Genomic DNA, 9485 nt, shown 5'->3' on the forward strand with positions numbered 1-9485 from the left:
AGATCCTTGTATTATCTAAGCCCAGGCACCACAGACAGTGCAGGAGATCCTTGTGTTATCTAAGCCCAGGCACCACAGACAGTGTTATAGATCCTTGTATTATCTAAGCCCAGGCACCACAGACAGTGCAGGAGATCCTTGTATTATCTAAGCCCAGGCACCACAGACAGTGCAGGAGATCCTTGTATTATCTAAGCCCAGGCACCACAGACAGTGCTGGAGATCCTTGTATTATCTAAGCCCAGGCACCACAGACAGTGCAGGAGATCCTTGTATTATCTAAGCCCAGGCACCACAGACAGTGTTAGAGATCCTTGTATTATCTAAGCCCAGGCACCACAGACAGTGCTGGAGATCCTTGTATTATCTAAGCCCAGGCACCAGACAGTGCAGGAGATCCTTGTATTATCTAAGCCCAGGCACCACAGACAGTGCAGGAGATCCTTGTATTATCTAAGCCCAGGCACCACAGACAGTGCTGGAGATCCTTGTATTATCTAAGCCCAGGCACCACAGACAGTGTTAGAGATCCTTGTATTATCTAAGCCCAGGCACCACAGACAGTGCAAGAGATCCTTGTGTTATCTAAGCCCAGGCACCACAGACAGTGCTGGAGATCCTTGTATTATCTAAGCCCAGGCACCACAGACAGTGTTATAGGTCCTTGTATTATCTAAGCCCAGGCACCAGACAGTGTTAGAGATCCTTGTATTATCTAAGCCCAGGCACCAGACAGTGTTATAGGTCATTGTGTTATCTAAGCCCAGGCACCAGACAGTGCTGGAGATCCTTGTATTATCTAAGCCCAGGCACCAGACAGTGCTGGAGATCCTTGTATTATCTAAGCCCAGGCACCACAGACAGTGTTATAGGTCCTTGTATTATCTAAGCCCAGGCACCAGACAGTGTTAGAGATCCTTGTATTATCTAAGCCCAGGCACCAGACAGTGTTATAGGTCCTTGTATTATCTAAGCCCAGGCACCACAGACAGTGCAGGAGATCCTTGTATTATCTAAGCCCAGGCACCACAGACAGTGTTATAGGTCCTTGTATTATCTAAGCCCAGGCACCAGACAGTGTTAGAGATCCTTGTATTATCTAAGCCCAGGCACCACAGACAGTGCAGGAGATCCTTGTATTATCTAAGCCCAGGCACCACAGACAGTGCAGGAGATCCTTGTGTTATCTAAGCCCAGGCACCAGACAGTGTTAGAGATCCTTGTATTATCTAAGCCCAGGCACCACAGACAGTGCAGGAGATCCTTGTGTTATCTAAGCCCAGGCACCAGACAGTGTTAGAGATCCTTGTATTATCTAAGCCCAGGCACCACAGACAGTGCAGGAGATCATTGTGTTATCTAAGCCCAGGCACCAGATCCTTGTATTATCTAAGCCCAGGCACCAGATCCTTGTATTATCTAAGCCCAGGCACCAGACAGTGTTAGAGGTCATTGTATTAACTAAGCCCAGGCACCACAGACAGTGTTAGAGGTCCTTGTATTATCTAAGCCCAGGCACCAGACAGTGTTAGAGGTCATTGTATTAACTAAGCCCAGGCACCACAGACAGTGTTAGAGGTCCTTGTATTATCTAAGCCCAGGCACCAGACAGTGTTAGAGGTCATTGTGTTATCTAAGCCCAGGCACCAGACAGTGCAGGAGGTCCTTGTATTATCTAAGCCCAGGCACCACAGACAGTGCAGGAGATCATTGTGTTATCTAAGCCCAGGCACCACAGACAGTGCAGGAGATCTTTGTGTTATCTAAGCCCAGGCACCACAGACAGTGCAGGAGATCATTGTATTATCTAAGCCCAGGCACCACAGACAGTGCAGGAGATCATTGTGTTATCTAAGCCCAGGCACCAGACAGTGCCAGAGATCCTTGTATTATCCAAGCCCAGGCACCAGACAGTGTTAGAGACCCTTGTGTTATCTAAGCCCAGGCACCACAGACAGTGTTAGAGGTCCTTGTGTTATCTAAGCCCAGGCACCAGACAGTGCCAGAGATCCTTGTATTATCTAAGCCCAGGCACCAGACAGTGCTGGAGATCCTTGTATTATCTAAGCCCAGGCACCAGACAGTGCAGGAGATCCTTGTATTATCTAAGCCCAGGCACCAGACAGTGCAGGAGATCCTTGTATTATCTAAGCCCAGGCACCACAGACAGTGCTGGAGATCCTTGTATTATCTAAGTCCAGGCACCACAGACAGTGCAGGAGATCCTTGTGTTATCTAAGCCCAGGCACCAGACAGTGCAGGAGATCCTTGTATTATCTAAGCCCAGGCACCAGACAGTGCAGGAGATCCTTGTATTATCTAAGCCCAGGCACCACAGACAGTGTTATAGGTCCTTGTATTATCTAAGCCCAGGCACCACAGACAGTGCTGGAGATCCTTGTATTATCTAAGCCCAGGCACCACAGACAGTGCAGGAGATCCTTGTATTATCTAAGCCCAGGCACCACAGACAGTGCAGGAGATCCTTGTATTATCTAAGCCCAGGCACCACAGACAGTGCAGGAGATCCTTGTATTATCTAAGTCCAGGCACCACAGACAGTGTTAGAGATCCTTGTATTATCTAAGCCCAGGCACCACAGACAGTGCTGGAGATCCTTGTATTATCTAAGCCCAGGCACCACAGACAGTGCAGGAGATCCTTGTATTATCTAAGCCCAGGCACCACAGACAGTGCTGGAGATCCTTGTATTATCTAAGCCCAGGCACCACAGACAGTGCAGGAGATCCTTGTATTATCTAAGCCCAGGCACCACAGACAGTGCAGGAGATCCTTGTATTATCTAAGCCCAGGCACCAGCCAGTGTTAGAGATCCTTGTATTATCTAAGCCCAGGCACCACAGACAGTGTTAGAGGTCCTTGTATTATCTAAGCCCAGGCACCACAGACAGTGCTGGAGATCCTTGTATTATCTAAGCCCAGGCACCACAGACAGTGCTGAAGATCCTTGTATTATCTAAGCCCAGGCACCACAGACAGTGCAGGAGATCCTTGTATTATCTAAGCCCAGGCACCAGACAGTGCCAGAGATCCTTGTATTATCCAAGCCCAGGCACCAGACAGTGTTAGAGACCCTTGTATTATCTAAGCCCAGGCACCACAGACAGTGTTAGAGATCCTTGTATTATCTAAGCCCAGGCACCACAGACAGTGCAGGAGATCCTTGTATTATCTAAGCCCAGGCACCAGACAGTGCCAGAGATCCTTGTATTATCCAAGCCCAGGCACCAGACAGTGTTAGAGACCCTTGTATTATCCAAGCCCAGGCACCAGACAGTGTTAGAGATCCTTGTATTATCTAAGCCCAGGCACCACAGACAGTGCTGGAGATCCTTGTATTATCTAAGCCCAGGCACCACAGACAGTGCTGGAGATCCTTGTATTATCTAAGTCCAGGCACCACAGACAGTGCAGGAGATCCTTGTATTATCTAAGCCCAGGCACCACAGACAGTGTTATAGGTCCTTGTATTATCTAAGCCCAGGCACCACAGACAGTGCAGGAGATCATTGTATTATCTAAGTCCAGGCACCACAGACAGTGTTATAGATCCTTGTATTATCTAAGTCCAGGCACCACAGACAGTGTTATAGATCCTTGTATTATCTAAGCCCAGGCACCACAGACAGTGCTGAAGATCCTTGTATTATCTAAGCCCAGGCACCACAGACAGTGCAGGAGATCCTTGTATTATCTAAGCCCAGGCACCACAGACAGTGCAGGAGATCCTTGTATTATCTAAGCCCAGGCACCAGACAGTGCAGGAGATCCTTGTATTATCTAAGCCCAGGCACCACAGACAGTGTTAGAGATCCTTGTATTATCTAAGCCCAGGCACCACAGACGGTGCAGGAGATCCTTGTATTATCTAAGCCCAGGCACCACAGACAGTGCTGGAGATCCTTGTATTATCTAAGCCCAGGCACCAGACAGTGCAGGAGATCCTTGTATTATCTAAGCCCAGGCACCACAGACAGTGCTGGAGGTCCTTGTATTATCTAAGCCCAGGCACCACAGACAGTGCAGGAGATCCTTGTATTATCTAAGCCCAGGCACCACAGACAGTGCTGGAGATCCTTGTATTATCTAAGCCCAGGCACCACAGACAGTGTTATAGGTCCTTGTATTATCTAAGCCCAGGCACCAGACAGTGTTAGAGATCCTTGTATTATCTAAGCCCAGGCACCAGACAGTGTTATAGGTCATTGTGTTATCTAAGCCCAGGCACCAGACAGTGCTGGAGATCCTTGTATTATCTAAGCCCAGGAACCAGACAGTGCTGGAGATCCTTGTATTATCTAAGCCCAGGCACCACAGACAGTGTTATAGGTCCTTGTATTATCTAAGCCCAGGCACCAGACAGTGTTAGAGATCCTTGTATTATCTAAGCCCAGGCACCAGACAGTGTTATAGATCCTTATATTATCTAAGCCCAGGCACCACAGACAGTGCAGGAGATCCTTGTATTATCTAAGCCCAGGCACCACAGACAGTGTTATAGGTCCTTGTATTATCTAAGCCCAGGCACCAGACAGTGTTAGAGATCCTTGTATTATCTAAGCCCAGGCACCAGACAGTGTTATAGGTCCTTGTATTAACTAAGCCCAGGCACCACAGACAGTGCAGGAGATCCTTGTATTATCTAAGCCCAGGCACCACAGACAGTGCAGGAGATCCTTGTGTTATCTAAGCCCAGGCACCAGACAGTGTTAGAGATCCTTGTATTATCTAAGCCCAGGCACCACAGACAGTGCAGGAGATCATTGTGTTATCTAAGCCCAGGCACCAGATCCTTGTATTATCTAAGCCCAGGCACCAGATCCTTGTATTATCTAAGCCCAGGCACCAGACAGTGTTAGAGGTCATTGTATTAACTAAGCCCAGGCACCACAGACAGTGTTAGAGGTCCTTGTATTATCTAAGCCCAGGCACCAGACAGTGTTAGAGGTCATTGTATTAACTAAGCCCAGGCACCACAGACAGTGCAAGGAGATCATTGTGTTATCTAAGCCCAGGCACCACAGACAGTGCAGGAGATCCTTGTATTATCCAAGCCCAGGCACCACAGACAGTGCAGGAGATCATTGTGTTATCTAAGCCCAGGCACCAGACAGCGCCAGAGATCCTTGTATTATCCAAGCCCAGGCACCAGACAGTGTTAGAGACCCTTGTGTTATCTAAGCCCAGGCACCACAGACAGTGTTATAGGTCCTTGTATTATCTAAGCCCAGGCACCACAGACAGTGTTATAGGTCCTTGTATTATCTAAGCCCAGGCACCACAGACAGTGTTATAGGTCCTTGTATTATCTAAGCCCAGGCACCACAGACAGTGCAGGAGATCATTGTATTATCTAAGCCCAGGCACCACAGACAGTGCAGGAGATCCTTGTATTATCTAAGCCCAGGCACCAGACAGTGTTAGAGATCCTTGTATTATCTAAGCCCAGGCACCAGACAGTGTTAGAGATCCTTGTATTATCTAAGCCCAGGCACCACAGACAGTGTTAGAGATCCTTGTATTATCTAAGCCCAGGCACCACAGACAGTGTTAGAGATCCTTGTATTATCTAAGCCCAGGTACCACAGACAGTGTTAGAGGTCCTTGTATTATCTAAGCCCAGGCACCACAGACAGTGTTATAGGTCCTTGTATTATCTAAGCCCAGGCACCACAGACAGTGCAGGAGATCCTTGTATTATCTAAGCCCAGGCACCACAGACAGTGTTAGAGATCCTTGTATTATCTAAGCCCAGGCACCACAGACAGTGTTAGAGATCATTGTATTATCTAAGCCCAGGCACCACAGACAGTGTTAGAGATCCTTGTATTATCTAAGCCCAGGCACCACAGACAGTGCTGGAGATCCTTGTATTATCTAAGCCCAGGCACCACAGACAATGCAGGAGATCCTTGTATTATCTAAGCCCAGGCACCACAGACAGTGTTAGAGATCCTTGTATTATCTAAGCCCAGGCACCACAGACAGTGTTAGAGATCCTTGTATTATCTAAGCCCAGGCACCAGACAGTGTTATAGATCCTTGTATTATCTAAGCCCAGGCACCACAGACAGTGTTAGAGATCCTTGTATTATCTAGGCCCAGGCACCACAGACAGTGCTGGAGATCCTTGTATTATCTAAGCCCAGGCACCACAGACAGTGTTAGAGATCCTTGTATTATCTAAGCCCAGGCACCACAGACAGTGTTATAGATCCTTGTATTATCTAAGCCCAGGCACCACAGACAGTGCAGGAGATCCTTGTATTATCTAAGCCCAGGCACCACAGACAGTGTTAGAGGTCCTTGTATTAACTAAGCCCAGGCACCACAGACAGTGCAGGAGGTCCTTGTATTATCTAAGCCCAGGCACCAGACAGTGTTAGAGATCCTTGTATTATCTAAGCCCAGGCACCACAGACAGTGTTAGAGGTCCTTGTATTATCTAAGCCCAGGCACCAGACAGTGTTAGAGATCCTTGTATTAACTAAGCCCAGGCACCACAGACAGTGTTAGAGGTCCTTGTATTAACTAAGCCCAGGCACCACAGACAGTGAGATATATTACCCAGAGTTGTGTGGTGACCATTAGATATATTACCCAGAGTTGTGTGGTGACCATGAGATATATTACCCAGAGTTGTGTGGTGACCATTTGATATATTACCCAGAGTTGTGTGGTGACCATGAGATATATTACCCAGAGTTTGTGTGGTTACCACCATGAGATATATTACCCAGAGTTGTGTGGTTACCATTAGATATATTACCCAGAGTTGTGTGGTTACCATGAGATATATTACCCAGACTTGTGTGGTTACCATGAGATATATTACCCAGACTTGTGTGGTGACCATGAGATATATTACCCAGAGTTGTGTGGTGACCATGAGATATATTACCCAGAGTTGTGTGGTTACCATGAGATATATTACCCAGAGTTGTGTGGTGACCATGAGATATATTACCCAGAGTTGTGTGGTGACCATGAGATATATTACCCAGAGTTGTGTGTTGACCGTGAGATATATTACCCAGAGTTGTGTGGTGACCATGAGATATATTACCCAGAGTTGTGTGGTGACCATGAGATATATTACCCAGAGTTGTGTGGTGACCATGAGATATATTACCCAGAGTTGTGTGGTGACCATGAGATATATTACCCAGAGTTGTGTGGTTACCATGAGATATATTACCCAGAGTTGTGTGGTGACCATGAGATATATTACCCAGAGTTTTGTGTTGACCGTGAGATATATTACCCAGAGTTGTGTGTTGACCGTGAGATATATTACCCAGAGTTGTGTGGTTACCATGAGATATATTACCCAGAGTTGTGTGGTGACCATGAGATATATTACCCAGAGTTGTGTGGTGACCATGAGATATATTACCCAGAGTTGTGTGGTGACCATGAGATATATTACCCAGAGTTGTGTGGTGACCATGAGATATATTACCCAGAGTTGTGTGGTGACCATGAGATATATTACCCAGAGTTGTGTGGTGACCGTGAGATATATTACACAGAGTTGTGTGGTGACCGTGAGATATATTACCCAGAGTTGTGTGTTGACCGTGAGATATATTACCCAGAGTTGTGTGGTTACCATGAGATATATTACCCAGAGTTACCCAGAGTTGTGTGGTGACCATGAGATATATTACCCAGAGTTGTGTGGTTACCATGAGATATATTACCCAGAGTTGTGTGGTTACCATGAGATATATTACCCAGAGTTACTCAGAGTTGTGTGGTGACCATGAGATATATTACCCAGAGGGAATTGTTGATAATGCTGTACATTTTTTATTCTAGATAACATTTTATTTGTAAAAATGTGCCAAAAAAATGCATTTTACATAAATGTCTTTAGTATTTTACAGATAGTAAGATGAAAAAAAGTATTTATCCACAATCTGCTATCGACAAGTCCGACCCTGGAGTGTCTTAACAAAATTAAACTAAATATTTAGGATGACCTGGAGTGTCTTAACAAAATGAAACTAAATATTTAGGATAACCTGGAGTGTCTTAGCAAAATGAAACTAAATATTTAGGATGACCTGGAGTGTCTTAACAAAATTAAACTAAATATTTACCTGGAGTGTCTTAACAAAATGAAACTAAATATTTAGGATAACCTGGAGTGTCTTAGCAAAATGAAACTAAATATTTAGGATGACCCTGGAGTGTCTTAGCAAAATGAAACTAAATATTTAGGATCACCTGGAGTGTCTTAACAAAATGAAACTAAATATTTAGGATGCCCTGGAGTGTCTTAACAAAATGAAACTAAATATTTACCTGGAGTGTCTTAACAAAATTAAACTAAATATTTAGGATGCCCTGGAGTGTCTTAGCAAAATGAAACTAAATATTTAGGATGACCTGGAGTGTCTTAGAAAAATGAAACTAAATATTTAGGATAACCTGGAGTGTCTTAGCAAAATGAAACTAAATATTTACCTGGAGTGTCTTAGCAAAATGAAACTAAATATTTAGGATGACCTGGAGTGTCTTAGCAAAATGAAACTAAATATTTAGGATGACCTGGAGTGTCTTAGCAAAATGAAACTAAATATTTAGGATGACCCGGAGTGTCTTAACAAAATGAAACTAAATATTTAGGATGACCCGGAGTGTCTGAGCAAAATGAAACTAAATATTTAGGATGACCTGGAGTGTCTTAACAAAATGAAACTAAATATTTAGGATGACCCGGAGTGTCTTAACAAAATGAAACTAAGTATTTAGGATGACCCGGAGTGTCTTAGCAAAATGAAACTAAATATTTAGGATGACCCTGGAGTGTCTTAACAAAAATGAAACTAAATATTTAGGATGACCTGGAGTGTCTTAGCAAAATGAAACTAAATATTTAGGATGACCTGGAGTGTCTTAACAAAATGAAACTAAATATTTAGGATGACCTGGAGTGTCTTAACAAAATGAAGGATGACCTCATCAGAGTCCAGTAAATGTATTTGCGTGAATTAGAAGTGTCTTTCAACCTTAAGATAAATGCTCAATTCCCACTGTACTCCTGAAACTTCACTGGATGACCTCATCCAGAGTCCAGTAAGGCCTGGTGATGCCTCTCCAGTTGTGGTCTGATCCTGTCTTCACTGGTGCTGTCAGTAAGGCCTGGTGATGCCTCTCCAGTTGTGAGGTCTGATCTGTCCCACTGGTGCTCAGTCAGTACTCCTGTTGTTTGGTCTGATCTGTCCCACTGGTGCTGCCTGATCTGTCCCACTGGTGCTGTCAGTAAAGCCTGGATCTGTCTCACTGGTGCTGTCAGTAAAGCCTGATCTGTCCCACTGGTGCTGTCAGTAAGGCCTGATCTGTCCCACTGGTGCTGTCAGTAAGGGCCTGATCTGTCCCACTGGTGCTGTCAGTAAGGCCTGGTGATGCCTCTCCTGTTGTGAGGTCTGATCTGTCCCACTGGTGCTGTCAGTAAG

The 9485-nt window shown here is 45.3% G+C and overlaps 1 long non-coding RNA gene across 2 annotated transcripts; it reads right to left on the bottom strand.

The window, feature by feature from the left end:
- Positions 1-7816: 7816 nt before the first annotated feature.
- On the bottom strand, positions 7817-8979 carry LOC127920284 (uncharacterized). 2 transcript variants are annotated; one of them, XR_008105666.1, is made up of 3 exons: positions 8916-8979; positions 8332-8703; positions 7817-8295 (listed from the first exon to the last, which is right to left on the bottom strand). It is a non-coding gene; the product is annotated as an uncharacterized LOC127920284 (long non-coding RNA). The 2 variants fall into 2 exon arrangements; XR_008105665.1 differs by having other exon boundaries at positions 8874-8975.
- Positions 8980-9485: the final 506 nt, after the last annotated feature.

This window comes from Oncorhynchus keta, unplaced genomic scaffold (assembly GCF_023373465.1).
Source record: "Oncorhynchus keta strain PuntledgeMale-10-30-2019 unplaced genomic scaffold, Oket_V2 Un_contig_18799_pilon_pilon, whole genome shotgun sequence".
Classification (NCBI taxonomy): domain Eukaryota; kingdom Metazoa; phylum Chordata; class Actinopteri; order Salmoniformes; family Salmonidae; genus Oncorhynchus; species Oncorhynchus keta.